Below are 19,058 nucleotides of genomic sequence, written 5' to 3' on the forward strand. Positions count from 1 at the left end.
CATACATGATATCAGGGAAAAATATATTTAGAGGCAAAAGCACTTCCTCACAAGAAAAAAAAAAGAAAGAAACTTAAGTCCACTTGTATTGCTTAGACTCAAATGGCATGAAGAGAAACCTTGAAGCAGTCCAACTGGCCAGATTTGGAGTTAAAGATAACGAAGATATAGAAAACAAAATATATGAACTTATACTGCACACCAAGACAGTAACTTACTACGCCCCAAGGAAACAAGAGAAACAGATCGCTCGAATTTACAATTAGCAAATTAGGCTACATGTACCTTCACCTATTTCAAATGAAATGCCTGGGAAACTTGTGGATATAACCAGCCTAGTGTGCACACTACCTATGCGCAGCAGTATTGCAAGTGAAGATACACGTCATGGTCCCTAATTTGCTCAAGGTGCATCAATTGTAATTAACTCATTTTGATATCAAGTTCTCCCATCACAAATACACACTTCTGTCAAGGCCAGGTGAGAAATGGTAGAATAGCTCCCCTCTCCACCTCGCAGCTGGCCACAAAAGATGTTTAAGTAGTATTTGTTGGCAATTGTGCTGCAATTGTAAAAACACATGGGTTTTCTTGCAAGTTAAGCAGATGGTGTTTATTGTTCTTAATACCCGATGAATTAATGGTAAAAACACTCCAATTCATGCACCCGAGAGACCGCCACAGGTAGTTGCAAGGAAGGGGAGTAGGTCAAATTGTTTTAAGCGTGCAAAAGTTTTCTTTGATGTATTATTTCACAATCTGACATGTTCTACAAACACAAATTGATGGGAATCCATAAAGCAATATATTCACTCGAGATGCAAAACTCATGCAACCCATACTTTGGAGAACCAATAAATTCAATGTATATAAGTTCATAAATGGCTTATGGGTAAAACAGCAGCAGAATTAATTCAGAAGTAATTTTTCACAAGAAAACAAACACATTGTATTGGCCTTACTAACCGCTCAATACCTGCCAAGACCTAAGGAAATCGTACTAGACTAATAGGAGCAATTTTGCAACATGCTCCAAAATTCCTCGTTAAAACTTTCAATTGCTGGGCACACCATTATCTGTTTAAGAGTTGGATGGCCAGAAGAGGAACACTTGCCAAAAACAGGTCTGTCTAAAACAGATTATTTTAATTCCCCCTGCGAGATTGTTTTTCAGAATGCTGGCCAATATTTTTTCAAGGTGGGCCATGGCATCTAGTCCAATGACCTTGCAGCTTTGGATTGTACTGCAAAGGGAAGCAAAGTAGGGAAACAGAGTTTTTGAAAACATTGTTTAATACTCTTTGTCCAGAAGGCTTAACAAAAGTGATTTTAGCTTATTAACAATCACCCACCTGCAATGCCAACCCCACTCTCCCACCCATATCCAGAGTCTTAGAGCATCCTTGTTTTTAATCATTCACCCCGCCCTAACAAAAAGTTAACTTAGTATAATGATGCTAGTGAGGTATTAGAAGTATGGAACGGGTGGTAATTACTTGTTCTCATTAGCAATGGTCCTTTTTAAAAAAGGCTGATTGTACCAACTGAAAATCAATTACATTCAGTCTCTAAAAAAAATCAAAGTGCAGCTACCTTGAAATAAATATTTGCCATAGTCTGAAGTCACTGGTGGAGTGGAAAAATATGACAACCTAACTCATTTTACAAGATTTTGCCCTGGGAGCAACTGGTATGCAAGTATAATAATCAAAATTATAACTACAGGAACTATTTGTAGACTTAGTGAGCACTGCAAACAGTATTTTCCATATTAACTTTAAACCCACTGGCAAAGTCTAACATATTAGTTACAAACTTTACAATAAAAGCAGTTTTGTGGTGCTCTGAATTTCTGGTTGTTGTTTTCTATTGCAATTAGCTGGGTGGGTTCCAGCAAGTTGCCAGCAGCAGGTTTGGACAACCACACAATGCACTGAGAAGTCAAAAGTCTCCAAAAGACCATCATGCACCCCCACCATTCCCAAAGTCCTCAATCACATCTTCAACTCTAATTCACACTCCAACTAATACAATGCTATTTTTGCCAGACTTCAGTGTTAAATTCTATCAAGCTATAACTCAAAACAAAACTCTTACCATCTATGTCTTATTCAAGTCCTGCCCTTCAACACTCAACATCCAAATCCAAATCCATGTCAACCTCCAATGGCTCCATAAACCATTATAATCACAATCCTGTCTACAAATGTCTCAATTACCTCCAAAACTTTATTGCTGCAACCCTTTTTCAGAGTCTACATATCTAGCTGTGGCCTTCTGGCATTGGTCTCCTGGAAATCCTGCCGTCACCCCAGTCCATTTCATAAACACCATGACGACACACTGGAAGATTACTCTGTATTCTGCTGGACTTACTACTATTATTTACTTTAAAAAACTATTCCAAACCTCCTTGTGCAACTGAGCATACAAGACATCTCCACCCTGCTCCCAGCCCCATATCTGATCACAGTTCAGCGTTTTGCTTTGGCTCAGTAATTTGTCATTTTACTTCACTATAGATACTAGATAAATACAACTCGTTAATGAGGTAAAAATGAGAGAAAAAATGTTTCACAGGAGCATTAGCAACCAAAATGTGGACACCGAACACATTAAGAGATATTAGGCCAGATGACCAAACGCGTGATCAAGGGGATAAGTTTGAACACATAAAAAATCACCTGCCTGTCTCTTAAGCCTGTGGAATGTTCTGTGGCTTGAATAGACCATGGGGTGGTGGGGGCACGGAATGCTCCCACAATCTAATTATTCAAAACACAACGTCAAATTCACTATCTTCAAATGAAATGGTCTTACTGTCTGCTCAAAGTATCATATTATGTCAGTGTGTAGTATTTTGCTCTTTATGAAACATTTGACAGTAACAAACTTAAAGTTGCTATGAGAGGAGCATGCAAGCTCATATATCTAACACCTGCTCATGAGTGTGAAGCTGATAGTCAAAGAACAATAACATACTTGTCTTGTCAGTTTTAATAAGCCCCAGCAAAACTGGGATGTCAATCCAAATCATTATGGCATTTGGAGGAATATCCCTAGAACCATTCTCAAGTTTGTCTTGTGCAATTAGTAATCTAACAGGAAGAACATAGGCAAGATGGCTACAGTACCGAATGAAAGGTGGAGTATCTAAGAAAATCTCTTTTCCATTTTCAATTTCGTACTGAAGTATTTAGTACTCATGAAAAAGCCTGACCATTTTCCCAATACATTAGGAATACATCTTGGTTTTGATTACTGAATTGGCGGAGCCAAATTATGCTCACTGAAATTTCCTTAACTGCATTAGCAGATTTATTTCTCCAAGCAAAGTTTTTAAAATTACATTAACACACCGATTTCATCACCTAACATTTCCTGACTGAAAGATTTTCCCTTCTAACCCACATGTTGGAATTCAGTGAAATTCCTGCATACTTCTGGAACTAACATCAATCTATTGCACAAACTATACCTCAGGCCACATTACAATTAGTGTAGATTTAACTACAATTTTGCTAACTTGCAAACTATTTTGTTTCACAAATTCATTTGTGAACTGCTAACTTGTATTTTCTAGTTCTTCCAGTGCATTGCTCTGTAGAAATCAAGTGCAGATCATATATTGTTCATTTCAGCTGAGCAAACAAATTGCAATCTGTTTAGATTGTCACAAAAGTATAAAAATTCTCAATGTGATTTATTGTAAAAGTAGGTTTAGATAGTTTGTGTGTGGGATTTAATAGAATTGGAGACAGCTGGTCTGGAGGCTTTAACTCAGCAAAAGAAGCTAGGTTTGAAATGCTAAATATATAAACATGCTGAAGTTTAAGAATGTGAGGAGAGGGGAACTTGCATTTTTGATATAAATCAGGGCAGTCTGAATTTCAAAGAGATGGCAGGGTGTTACACCTAGCCAGGAGGAGCTAGACCAAGCAGTGTGTTTATTTTTCCCCAAAGGTTACTGATAATATTAGCACCATACAATGATTTATATAATGAGAAAAGCAAAGTTCCAAAGACATATAGAAACCATGGAATTTGCATTAAAAAGGGAGATACATGTATTAAAGGGAAATGAGGATGTGTGTCAGGGAATGCACTGTGGAAAACCTCCAGTAGCTGTGCGTTAAGCTGTCTACAGAAACCGAAGCTGGGAAAAGGCACTTTGAATTCTACTGTCCAAGGTATTGTGTTAACCTGGAATCTACTTAAAATCTATTTTTTTGTTTATTGTTTCCTTAACGGAGGTGTAACTGGAAGCCAGACTAATCAGGGGGTTTTGGAGTTATTACAGCAGTAATTTGCAGGCCTATGTGCTTGAAATCTTTTTAATTATTAAATGTTTTATTTAGTTTTCTAAAATTCTCTGAAGTCTGGTAGACTTGTCACTTCCGAATTCAGGTCATGCACCTCGAAATAAAATACAAATTGCAAAACTGTTATGGCAGTGTGATCAAGTTTCCCTCGTGGATTTGATCCACCTGGCATACATCATCTGCTGCGTCGTAAGATGTCATTTCAACAAGATATTTAGTCATAAAACTATGGCTGTTAGTGGAAAATCATGCTTTTGGAAATGGTTGTGTTATCCACGAAGTCAGTAAAATCAGACAACTGAAATGCAATAGTCTTCATTTAATTCAAATGAATGTTTTATATTAATCAGGTAATTCAATTTAAGCATGAAATTCCTATTTTACTGTATTATTTACGCTCCCCAATTTAAATTAGAGAAGTCAACTTCAAACACAATAAAAGCTTTTAATTACAGAGAAATAGATTGAACACTCGACCCAGTAAAAAACATCTTACGTTTTCTTATGTATTAGTAACATGCATCCAAAGATGGTCTCTTATGCCACGTCCAAACTTAAATTTATGATAATCTGGAGCAAAGGGGAAACCTAACTTTCCAAAACAGTTTCTTCATATCAGTCTGTGGTAAATCTTGATGCCTGCCACCCTCCCAGATTTTCCTTTATTCTAAATCAACTTGCTTTGCTGATTAAACATGCTATTAACTGACTTAACAAAAGGTTTACTGCACTCCAAACAAGCAAACTGTATGTTCATTTTGAATTCCTGGTTACTCCTTGGTCAACAGAGTGTTGAAAATGTCAACTGAATACATCATTCCATACAAAATTTTCAAGTTACACAAATATGAAACCCATTAAAAATTAGACTAGAAGAAACCTATTTATGTGGCCAAATATAGAGCACTAAGGTGGTTTACATGATATCAAATTCTTGCAGTCTTAAGTTCAAAATGGCAGCTTAATGCTGATGAAAGGGGGAATGATGACATTGTGTTGTCACCGGACTAGTAATCCGGAGGCCCAGGGTCATGCTCTGGGGGCTAGTGTTCAAATCCCACCATAGCAGATGGGGGAATTTGAATTCAATAAATATCTGGAATTAAAAGTCTAATGATGACCATGAAACCATTATCGTAAAAACCTATCTAGTTCACTGATGTCCTTTAGGGAAGGAATTCTGCCATCTTTGCCTGGTCTGGCTGGCATGTGACTCCAGACCCACAGCAATGTGGTCGATTCCTAACTGCCCTCTAAAATGGCCCATCAAGCCACTCAGTTGCATACACCGCTACGAAGTCCAAAAGGAACGAAAACAGACAGACCACTCAGCATCGACCTAGGCACTGGAAACAGATAATATCCCAAACACTACCATCACCATCCCTGGGTATGTCCTGTCCCACCAGGACAGACCCAGCAGAGGTGGCAGCACAGTGGTATAGTCAGGAGGGAATTGCCTGGGGTCTTCAACGTTTACTCTGAACCCCATTAAGTGTGATGCAAGTGCAGTGAAGGTTGACCAGACTGATTCCAGGGATAGCAGGATTGTCGCATAAGGAGAGATTGGGCCGACTAGGCCTGTATTCACCAGAGTTTAGAGAACAAGAAGATCTCATTGAAATATATAAAATTATGACAGGGATAGTCAGACTGGATGCAGGGATGATATTTCCTCTGGCTGGGGGTCTACAACAAGGAGTCTCAGTATCAGGATATGGGTAGATCATTTAGGACTGAGATGAGGGGAAATTTCTTCACTCAGACAGTGGTGAAGCTATGGGATTGTCTACCACAGAAGGCTATGGAGGCCAAGTCACCGATATATTTAAGATGGAAACAGATAGATTTCAGGACTCTAAAGGCAAAAAGAGGTATGGGGAGAGAGGAGTATGGAGTTGTGATAGAGGATCAGCTATGACCATATTGAATGGCGGAGCAGGCTCGAAGGGCTAAATGACCTACTCCTGCTCCTATTTTCTACGTTTCTATGTTACTCTCCACTTGTCTGGATGAGTGCAGTACCAACAACACTCCAGAAGCTTGATGCTATCCAAGGCAATGCACAGCCAGCTTGATTGGCACCCCATACATTCACTCCCTCCACCACTGATGCACAGTGGCATCAGTGTGTACCATCTAAAAGAGGCACTGCTGGAAGTCACCAAGGCTCCTTAGGCAGCACCTTCCAAACCCATGACCACTACCATCTAGAAGGACAGGGGCAGCAAATGAATGAGACCATCAGCACCTGGAAGTTCATGCCCAAGGGCACATACCATACTGACTTGGAAATATATTGCCGTTCCTTCAATGTCACTGGGTCAAATTCCTGGAGCTCCTAGCCTTACAGCACCGAGGGTGTACCTACACCACAAACTGCAGCAGTTCAAGGCAGCAGCTCACCAACACCTTCTCAAGGGCCATTAGGGGTGGGCAATAAATGCCGGCCGAGCTAGCAACGCCCACATCCAATGAGTGAATTTTAAAAATTAGATCAATACACTGGTACTAAAAGTTTCACGTGAAGACCACACTGATTGAATCATGATTGGAACCAGGGCTGAGTCCTTCAAAATGAAAATACCACATTATGAAGGAGCACTTGATCTTTATGTTAACTAAGCTTTTCTCAACACACATTGTGACATTATACTTGATGTGTTGAATTTTTGTGCTTGATATTTAAATTAGTTTTTTGTAAAATTAAATATCTGTCATGCCAAAAAATTGTTGTCACCACACAAGAACGTATTCAAGTGTTAAGCCTCAAGTCACAACTATGCAATAGTAAACTACAGCTTGCAGAGTGTTATGGGCCTCTTGTTCAACTGTTAAGAGAAAATGGTTGTAGAAAAAGCTGTAATTATAAAGGAGGAAAACTCTACTTAAGTAATGGGTTGTACTGAATTTCGTAAGTGCTCTTTAGTAGCCATATTAATTTATTCAGGCATCAGCATCTAAAATGCTTACATAAGTTTTCTTGCATTAACTTGTACTTGTGCTGTAAATAGTCCCATGGCACTTCAATAGGTGCATCTACTGACATCAAGCCAAAAAAAAAGGAAACATTATGACAAGTGACCAAACACTTGGTCTTAAGATGTAGGTTTTAAGCAGTGCGAGCATGAGCAGCAGAGGTTTAGGGAGGGAATTCCAGAACTTGGGACCTAAGTGGCTGAAGTTATGGTTACTAACAAAGTCAAAGGAAGTGAAGAATACACAGAAGGCCAGAGTTTTGTATGAGCTCAAGTTTCAGTTGGGTAGAAAATTGGGAGACCAGCCATGACAGCAACATCTTTAATGACATGGAATTTGCAATCTTGATCTACAGCTCAAGCTGAATGCTTTGAATATTATACAATATTTTGCTGCATGCAATCTCTGAACCCAACATTGTGAACTCTATTTTACAGCAGGGCATTAAAATTACACCAGGTTTCTCACTCTTCCTTAGAAATTTGGACAATTTGATTGTAGGATTTACACGGCTAAGATACCTGTCATTGTTTACCTGTGAGCAACGTTATGATATTTCAGTGGGGAAGAGCACCATATAGCAGACTCAGGTCTCTCACACATTACAAGATGAGGTCTGATATCCAGTCTGTGTTGATTTCAATCTCAGCCCAAGGCCAATATTGTCCAAACAGAATTGGTAACCTGTCACAGGTGACACAGATCAACCCACATGCACTAGTTATAGAAGAAAACATCTTACATACATGAGAATCATGTGTATCTTTAACATATACCACCATTCAGTATCTAGATACATTGCTTTTCACCTTAACATTTTACCAACAGATCCACTAAACTGTTGAGAGATATGCCCTGCAATTAAGTCAAATCACTTGCCCAATTATTGCATCTTATACACAGTACACATATGGGTTGGGTGGGGTAAATGAGAAAGTGAATTCTCTCAATAATCTGTTCCATTCCATTTTAAAATTATTCTCCAACAATTCAAGTGGGCAGATCACCATTAAATCACTGCTTAATATCTTAGAACAAACTTCACACAATTGTAAGTAAAAATGAGAAGGCAATTTGGACTTTTTTTTTAAAAAAATGATTGATGTGGTGGCTTTCAAACAAATATACTGAGGCAATTAAAATTCAATATGTTCAACAAACAGAACAGGCATTGTAAATTATCACAGCTAAAACTTGTTCTAAGTAGAAAATGAGCAAATCTGATCACAGCATCCAGTGAAATCAATTTTTTTAATTCAAATTCTGCAGTACCTTGGAAACCATCAAGTAGGATAATAATTTGAACAATGCAGCTTCTTCAAACATCCTTGCTACATGACTGATTAAAGCAAGGGGATAGACACAGCATCTCAGATCAGTGAGCATTAGAAATGCAATGTGACTTTAGGCCAAGATCAAGCTAGCTTTGATACCTTCTCCATTCAACTGCTGGAACTCAGTGGAGGCCCATAGAATTACCACCTGAGGCACAAGAGGGCCACCAGCACCAATAAACAGTCAAGTCCAGGAAAAGGATAAAAACCACAAGGAGCAAAAGACCTTAAAATACTGCATAAAAATAAAAAGGTTGGAAAGGTTCATTTAGAGGTATCCAAGTTTGAGTTTGACACCAACATTGGTCCCACCATGTATTCTGTTTCTTCATTTCATTTACTGCATTTCCAGTACATGTGACTTGCATTATGATACAACGCAGCAACGGACTGTCTCTTCTTTGTCCCCCAAACCAGCTCAAGAACAAGGTGACAAGAGATTCAAGTCTGAACAAATTATGCAGATACTGCTCGAATGCCTTGAGCTTTCTTCAAGCAGTCCAGGATCAGTGATGGAATTGTTGCCTGGGTCAGAAAGTTCTACAGCAGTGAGTTGAGCATAATCTGAGGGATTGCTGCACTTTGAGGTGTTGTTTTATAGTTGCAATGTTAAACAGGAGATTATATTGACCCGCTGATGGAGATTAAAAGATTTCATGGCACAAATTGAAGAGCAGGGGCACACTCCCAATATCCTGACCGATATTATTCCATTTGTTGCTTGAGGAATACAATGATCTAGTCATTGATATTATATGTATCTATGGGACTTGCTGAACACAACCTGGCTGCCCTGTTTGCCTATGTTATGTTGAAGTATGGTCAATATCCTACTTATTCAGCTGTGAAGCTCTTCCGTGCTTTTCTGAACTTGAGGACTTCAATATAAATGCAAGCTCTTTGCCGAAAAAAGTATTACCACATCTTCAGTCTGTATGGTGCAGTTAGAAGTTTCATACTCTAAATATTTGAGTTTGTATTTTTAATTAGATAACTAACTAGGGTTTGAACACATTTATGCGGCAGAGCGGGAAGCTGCAATCTTTTGAAAATGCTTAATTTATCCCCCACTTAAACCAAGTAGTCACCACTCAAATTATTTTAACAATTATGATTGATAAATGCAAGGCACTCACTGAGCAAAGGGTGTTAAGTAAGTTTATTAAATGCAATTAAACACTTAGCAGCATATTTTATGTTGATAAAAGTTATTTATGCAGTTCAGACAAAAGCCATGTAATTAGAAACTTTGAATTTTGGTCCATTTAAATCATTCAGCAATTTGACAGGAATGGACAAGAGAAATATTTCTACACCACAGATCAGACTTCAAAGTGCTTTCGTTTCTATACAACTTTGAATAGTGAATTACCAATATGCATGGTACAGAAGTATCCGAGGTATAGAGGGCTGTGGGATAGATTTCATTCCAGGTAAAATATAATTTCCATTAACAGGCTTTGCAATTAGATGATATTTTGCAGAGAACTCCAATTGGCAAAAATTCTACCCGATTATTCGGAAGGCGGATAATTAAGCACAAATAATAAAAAAGGTTCTAATGAATGTATATGACTACAAACAGTGACAAGTCTCATTTCTGCCATTGAGTATACAGCCTCTGCCTGTATAATGCAGATAAAAGTTTTCTAATTTCTTGAAATATTTGAGTTTGATTAGGAAAACAACCAGAATATGACTACGGTTAAGGAGAGAGAACCAGACTTCTACAGTTCAATGACCTCTTGGCAAATTCTTGACATGCTGAGTATTGCCAGCATTTCCTGTTTTTACTTCAGATTTCTAGCAACTACAGTTTATTCTTCATGATTATCATGCTGCATTTGAAAAGCAACATTTGTAGAATGAGGTTGGTATTGCTCAATAGTTCTTGTACTTAAGTATTCTTCAAGTGATCACACAAAGCTGAATGTTTTAGCAGGCAGCCCCAAAATAGTCTCAAACTATGCTCTCAGTTATCAACTGCAATAAGCATGCAACATTGCATTCATTTTGGAAGCTAAGTTGTCCATCATGCCCAATTCTGGTAGCACATAAGCAGCCTTGGTTTTTGATTTCCAAACAGTGCTCCAAGTATATTTACACTCAATTTTTTGAGCACAAATTCAAAAAGGAATATCAATGTTTCAACATGTTATGGAATTACCCATGATGCAACACAACTGTTATGTCAGAACACCTTTGCAAATTGTGCATGGAATGCAGTGAACAGAATTCTTAATGTAAATTCATAAGATTACAATGTACATGGAAAACTTCCAAATCAATCTGGTTGAAGCAAGCTATGTAAACGGGTCACACAACTTTGCATACAGAATGCTTGTCTTGAAAATAACTCAAAGCCAGGTGCATATCCTCTTTTAAAAAAAACTGGCATATGATTGACACCAACACAAATATGCCAACCATAAGCAAGGATACCGTAACTGCAAACATGAAACATTACAACATCATTGACAGAATAGCTTCAATAGGAATTCCAGCAAACATTCAACTGAAAACCTAAAAAGCAGAGTTCAAAAATAATAAATATTGAAGCAAATCCCAGATTGTCAGGCCATATAAAATTAATATACTGACACTTATTATAGCAAATTTACATCCCCTAATTGTGATCCTTTTTTCATGGCAATACACTTTCAAGGTTAAAAAATTAGCTCGTAATTCCAATTAACTAATTGGAATAAAACACCACCACCCCTTCCTCCCTCCCCCCCCACCACCCAAAAGGCAATTCGAATTTGATTCACTTAGCAATTCGAATGAAACAACTTCAATCAGGAACAGGCTTAAGCCTTGAAAGCTAAGAAGCTCTTCATGTGCTACAACTTCAGAAATACAGCACAAGTTAAGGCTAGAATTAATAGTTGGGTATTCAAACCCAAAATTGAGTTTGAAACATTATCTCAAATAAGAACGAGATGAGAATCACAATTTTCTCCCCTCATCCTTCCCTCCAGTAAACAATACCCCTTTCAGGGGTACATAATTAATGCCTAAGCCTTTCCCAAGTGGTCAATCATGAGAACGCTGGAGGAAGCATATTATTCAATTCTGAAGCTATCACACCCACCCCAATCGTGTCCTCAAAGAGTCTGGTTGCAAACACGACAAACGTCTTTCCAACACATCACAGGAATGAGAAAAAAAAGCTGACCATTTTCTCCTCTCTCACCTAGGAACACCAAGATCAATCATAGTAACCCAACCCCACAGGAGAACAGGCACAGAAATGCACCAGCAATTTAGAGTGGAATATATCCAAGTTTGCAGACAAAGTTAGGTCAAAAAGCAAGCAGTGAAGAGGACACAAGGAGGATGCAGAGAGATTTAGGAAAGTTAAGCAAATGGACAAGAATGTTACAGGTAGAATACAAAGTGAAGTTATGCAATTTGCTGGGAAAAATAGAAAAGGATAATTTTTTAAATGTTGAGATACTGGAAAATGTTGATATTCAGTGGGATGTGCATGTGCTTGTACACAAATCTCAATTTACCATACAGGTACAGCAAGCAATTAGAAAAGCAAATGGTCTGTTACAGAGTAAAGAAGTATTACTGCATTAAATAGAGCCTTGGTGAGACCACACTTGGGAGCACTGCATTCAATTTTGGCCTCCTTACCCAAGGACGGATATGCTTGTCCTAAAGAGAATGCAATGAAACTTCATTAGACTGATTCTTAGAATGAGGTGACCGTACTATGAAGAGAGATTAAGTAAACTGGGCCTATATTCCAGAGGGGGGGATTGGTGGACTACAATGAACGGGCAGCGGAGTAGTACTAGGTGGGCTGCTCTTGCAAAGAGCCAGCATGGGCTCAATGATCCAAATAGCTTTTTAGGATGCTATACGAAATCCATGATAGTTATCAAATCTCAGCAATATCATGGATGGGGGTCTGACAGGATCTGCAGAGAGGAATACAGTTAACGTTTCAAGTCTGAATGACTCTTCAATCAGAAGAGTCATTCGGACTCGAAACGTTAACTATATTCCTCTCCGCAGATGCTGTCAGACCGCTGAGTTTTTCCAGGTATTTTTGTTTTTGTTCTAGATTTCCAGCGTCCGCAGTATTTTGCTTTTTATCAAGGATGGGGGTGTTGGGCAAGTAAAAAAAATGGGGCACTGAATCCAAGGTCGTACAATGAAACCACAAAATTGGAGCAAGATTAGTGTGGCAACCCTCCTGCACGTTTGAGCTGCCTCCAAGAGGCCCCAAAGTTGCCTATGCTTTTCACAATTAATTGTGTGGTGCTGTATAACAATATGAATAATCTTTATGAGCTGTTTTAGTTTGGGTGATCTCCCAAAGAATTTAATTACCTCTGCAGCCAAGAGGCAAATTCCATATTGGTAACATTAGTTAAAAAACACAGTTGGGGCAATCCAAGTAGCTAGATTAACAACGCAAAGGACGATAAATTGATTTAAATCTGCCCATTTATGACCTGTTACAATCTGGGGAAAAAATAAAATCACAGCTGGCATTTTTTTTAAATCTTAATTGGTTCACACATGGCCTCATATAAGAGAATTTGCCACCCTTACCCAGTCGAGTCTGTGAATTCACTCCAACACCATGCTGTTGACTCTTGAAGCCAGTCAGAATACCTCGACAACTACTTAGATGTGAAGACCGGGACCATACAAGATCAAGACACCAAACATCTAATCTCAGCCCAGTCAAAGTTACAAACTGCCTCTCAAAGGTTGAGAAAGAGGAAAATTACATTTGAAAACATGGCTCAACATTACACTCTCACTCCCATGTTGCTGTATAATTCATTTTTTCAAGTGCTTCACTACCACTAAGTACAGAGCTAAAGCTAGCAGTACCTTCACATTCCAAAATCATACAAAATGTTATCTCCAAGTTGAGAGTAGAATCAGTATGTCATGCTGGTAACTTTTCACAGTCCAAGCAAACATCTGTGTTGTCACTAGAAATATTTACTATATATCAACATGTATCAAGGAGAGTAGGAGAGAGTTCCGCCTTTGCCCTGGCAAATGTTTATTCCTCAATTAAGCTTCAAAAACAGATTATCTGGTCATTATCGCATTTTTGTTTGTGGAAGCTTGCTGCATGCAAACTGGCTCTTGCATTTCTTACAGTGCTTACATCATTGGCTGCCAAGTGCTTTGGGACATCTGATGGTTGTGCAAAGTGCTATATAAATAAGTGCTTCTTTCACATCATATAATCATCACAAGTGACTTACCTTACAAAACACCAGATTACTGGATTAGTTCAGAAGCCTCTTGCTGTGCAACAACCAAAGTTAGAGGGAGACAAATTCTATTTTCATTTTTCAGTTCTGATGGGATATGCAGAATGAAAATTTCACACCTCAGCAATAAATCAAGACCCGAACAATCAGATTTTTCTAGATAGGGCATCAAGTCAGAATTCCACATTCAATCGTTTTACCTTTAGTCTATACCATCTAAACAAGTGTTGTCCAATACATTACCCACATCTCCATTCTTGATCAGCAAATAGAAAAATGAGTAATAGTCAGTCACAGGATGTGATCCTGATACACATGCACTTTCAGAGCATGTGGATGCATGCTTTAATGTTTAAGTTTGTTGGTAAAGTGACAAGTCAAAAAGTAAAAACTTAAATATTTGATGGTTTGTGTTTGCTTTACCTCTGGTTATCAGCTAAAAACAGTACATAACACAAGTGGAAAAAGTCAGATTTCAACTCTACACAAAAGGGCACTGTCACTGTGTTCAGTTTGCATAGAATAGCCACTGCAGGCCAGGGAAAAAATCTAAACCCAACCAACAATGAGCAGCTCCAACACGACACGACATGTCATAGAGAAGGGAAAGTAACATTCAAATACGTTCTGGATGGAGAGCTGGGCCATGTATTGAGTATCAAGTGGTGAAAGTGAACAAGTCAAAGCACCAATCAGAACTGCTAGACAAAAACCTAGATCATACTCTTAAAAAGTATGTCTGATAAATTAATGTCAGAATTCCAAACATTGGTAACAGGAAAAAAAAGGTTTCACACAGAATGGTGTCAGATGTTTGTCAAGTAAATATACACATTAGGCATATCTACCTGCATTGTGTATCAGGTTTCTTTTTTAAGTAAATGTGGCAAAAAAACACATGGTAGCCATGCCTGGGGCTTAGACAATTTTTATTGGATAATACTGACCTAAACATGGCAAATTGCATCTACTCCAACTCACATACAAAAGATTATATTTTTAATAAAAACAACAACTGGAAGTTCAAGGCTGTAATTCAATAGCAAGTAGCAGATGCTTAGCACTCAGACTCAAAGAGTGATGTCATTGGTAATCCTTAGATCAGGTTACAATCCTACAATACAACTCCACATGGCAACTATTATAGTCTGAAAATAATAAACTCAGGTTTCCCTCAGCTGTGGTATGGTACAATGAAGAGACTTGGATTTATATAGTGCCTTTCACATCCTCTGGACATCCCAAAGTTCTTTACTACCAATGAAGTACATTTGAAGGACAGTCACTGTTATACTCAGGAGCCAATTTGCATACCGCAAACTCCCACAAATGCGATAATGACCAGAAAATCTGATTTGGTGATGTTGATTGAGGAATAAATATTTGCCAAGACACCCAGGATAACACTCTTATTCTTCACTAAGTGCATTCGTTTTTATTTTTATTTTCATTCTGTAAAAAAAGAGTAGGCCAGATGGCCCCTCAAGTCTGTCCCAGCATTCAATACAATATCTTCTGCCTCAACTCCACTTTTCCACCCACTGCCCATGTCCTTTGCTGCATGAGGAGAAATTAGATCAGGTACTCAAAAGCTTTACTTCAGTCTTTCATGGAATGTGGGCATCACTGGCAAGGCAAGCATTTGTTCCCCATCCTTAATTTCCCTTGAACTGAGTGGCTTGCTCAGCTATTTCAGAGGGCAGTTAAGAGTCAAACACATTGCTGTGGGTCTGGAGTCACATATAGGCCAGACCAGGTAAGGAAAGCAGATTTCCTTCTCTAAAAGGACATTAATGAATCAGATGGATTTTTACAACAGTGATAGTTTCATGGCCACCATTGCTAATGGGTAGCTATACATTGCAGGTATCAATAGAATTTAACTTCCAGCAGCTGCCATGGTGGGATTTGAATCTGTGTCCCCAGGGCGTTAGCCTGGGTTTCTGGATTAATAGTTCAGTGACATTGCCACTGCACCATCATCTCCCATGATCACAAGCATAGGTTTTAAGGAGTGTCTTAAGAAAGGAAAGAGGTAGAGGTCCGTCTGGAGCTTTGGGCACTCAGGCAGCTGAAGGATAGGTTGTCCATGGGAATGTGCAAGAGCCTTGTTTTGGAGGAGCGTAGAGATCTTGGAGGGTTGCAGAGATGGAAGAGGTTACAGAGATTATGGGGTTGGGAGGCCTGTTCTGCATGAAATGCATCTAAGTGAGGGAATCTGGTACTAAGGAGAGAGCTCAGTGATGCCACAGAGATAAAAATTTATCCCAGTCTTAAATCTATTTTACATCCACACCTTCAGGGGTAGACAATAACAAAGATTCACATTCATAAGTGAACAAGTTTCTCATCTCAGTCCTAAATAATCAGCCCTCTATCCTGAAGCTCCCCCTCCACCCTCCTCGTTCTATATTCCCCAGCTAAGGGAAACCACCTCTTAACATCTACCCTGTCAAGCCCCTTCACTATCTGTTTCAATGAGATCACCTCTCATTCTTCTAACTCCATATAGACCCAATTTACCCAGCCTATCATAGGACAACCCTAATCCCAGGAAATAATCTTGCGAACCTCCACTGTGCTGCATACATGTCAAATCACTCCTTCCTTAAATATGGAGACCAAAACTGTGCATGGTACTCCAGATATGGTCTCACCAAATCACAAACTGCAGCAAGACTTGTTTACTTATGTGTTCCAATCTCCTTGCCATAAATGTCAACTTGCCATTTGAAGCCACTTTTTCCTCCAACACTGATGATTCAGAGGGAAATTAACATTTAATATCATCCCTCACATGAAAGTGAAGGCAACATTTTAAGAAAACCCATCAACAAAACACACAACGCAATAGCCTGATTGCAATCATGTGTAAAACAATTCCGAATCACACGATCGCTGCCTAGAATTAGGTCTAGATCTTGAATTGGAAACTGGACAAAGACTGCTATACAATTTATTTCAATTAACATTAAGGCAACCATGACCTACAATTGCCTTTATGTGCACCCAAAAGGCAATTTCAAGTTCTTCCATCTTTACTGTTCAAAGTCACCATTCTCAGGAGAGGTAGCAAGTGCAACTCGTCCTCATTGTCTAATTTCCCAATACATCAAATTCATGGAAAAGTCAAAGCACATAACTTTTACAGCAAATGGCAAGTTGTAAAAGTACAACAGCTTGCTTGGAAGAAAATGCAACTATGTATCTTAACAGTATAATTCTTTTTAAACTCCTATATTGTGGATTCCCTCAAAAGCCAATTCTTAAAAAGTAGGGAAATACTGTTTCAATTTTGTACCAAGAAAAGTTGAGATACTTAGAAGGATTGGGAGTGAGACAAGACTTGCTGAGTGAAAACACTAAGCTCTGAAATTATTTAGGGACTATGAGATTGTGTCGTGGTGGTGGGTGGATAACAACGGATAAGCAATATTGATATGTCGTGTTTGGACCCAAGAAGAGGCTGGGCATCAGTGACCTACTTTTGCACGTTCTTAATGTAGATCAATACTACTTCAAATGATATTGCTCAATAGCCTGTATTATTGAACATACAACAATCCCACAGTTACAAAACACAAGACTAATCTTAAGAATCCAAGCTACGGAAATGGAGCAGAACCAAGACCTGAATGAGTGTACAACTCTGGAAAGACAAGGCTGTTTTAAAAACTGGAATATCTGATGTGTCAATTTAAGTACTTTGAAACTCCACTACCATAAGCATCACTTCCCTACCCTCTCCATTTTATTTGTTTAAATTTAATTTTAAATGCATATGAAGTAGTTGGTGGGAAGTCACAACTACTCAAAGGGTCTCCTCTCCACCCAAGGGATGTAATTTCTTTTATTGAGCAGTAGTGGTCAAGTGTTTCTTGATTAGATGTAAATTGTAGCCAAAAAGAAAACCAACTGGCCTCCTCCCTTTGTGTCATACAATAGTGCAGCAATTTAAAAACATGGGTACATAGTGCATTCAAATTACAGTTCTGCTAACCATGGTGTTTTTAAAGATGAAGGGTTGCTAAAGGAAAAGGGGGGCAAGGTGTCTTCTACCTTAAGATTGTAAACAAACTACTGACAAATGTTAGCTGTTAACTTGGAGGTAGCTATCCAAATCTTGAATTGTGCCCACCGACTGACATGCTGACTCCCCCAGTGGATAAAATGAATTGTGATACTAACCAATGCCTTTCAAAGCAAACCGGCTTGCATCACAAATCTGTGTTGAATGAAAGTCATCAGGTGAGGGAACAAAATCGTACTCTACTTTAACAGAATATATAAATTGGTGGGCTTATTTGGTCAAAAGGATGTCTAAAACACGTGGGAGTCTATCACGATACTCTCAAGCAAATAATTTCAATTTCCCTCTATGGATATCACAGGTTATGAGGACACAGTACATATGCCGAGGTAGAGAGATTTAGGAGTGTTCCAGGGCTTACCTTCAGACCTCAGCAGCTAAAGGCACAGCCACCAACAGTGGAGCAATTAAGATCAAGAATGTGCAACAGGCCAGAATTAGAAGAGTTCAAAATTGTAGGGCTGAATGAGGTTACAGAGCTAGAGAGGAATGAGGGCATCAAGGAATTTGAAAACAAGGATAAGAATTGAAAAATCAAGCTATTGTCCAACTGGGAACCAGAGTGAGTCAGTGAACACAGAGGTAATAGGCAAGGCATTTGGTGAGTTAGGATGTGAGCAGTATTTCAAATTAGCTTAAGTTTATTAAGCTTGAATGTTGAGAGCTCAGACAGAAGTGCATTGGAATAGCCAAGTCTAGGGGTAATAAAGGCATGAATGAGGAATTCAGTAGATGAGGTGTGCCAAGGTTGGGAGTCAACAATTAGAGGTGGAAGCAGGTGGCCTTAGTGACCATGCAAATTAGTGGCATGAAACTCATCTCAGGGGCAAATACAGTGCCAAGCTGACTCCCAAGTATGCTTCCAAAGTCCTCCAATCTTAGGTAAAGTCACAATACACATTACAGATTAAGTGAAGTCCATCCGCTACCCTAATTATACCTTGAACCTCCAAACTATTTATCATGTCACAACCACGGAAGTCTCTTATGACCTACCAGTTAAGATTCACTGATAGTTTTCAGCTCAATTAGGATCCCCTTGTTACAGATAGGATTCTGTTTTGAGCTGTGTGTTTCT

At 38.8% G+C, this 19,058-nt stretch overlaps 1 protein-coding gene across 1 annotated transcript in view; it reads right to left on the reverse strand.

Annotated features, from left to right (window-relative positions):
- The window catches only part of dennd4c (DENN/MADD domain containing 4C), a 176,956-nt gene that overhangs the window by 156,760 nt on the left and 1,138 nt on the right, over positions 1–19,058 (reverse strand). The window lies entirely within an intron of this gene.

The sequence above is a fragment of the Carcharodon carcharias genome, chromosome 4, assembly GCF_017639515.1.
Source record: "Carcharodon carcharias isolate sCarCar2 chromosome 4, sCarCar2.pri, whole genome shotgun sequence".
Lineage (NCBI taxonomy): Eukaryota > Metazoa > Chordata > Chondrichthyes > Lamniformes > Lamnidae > Carcharodon > Carcharodon carcharias.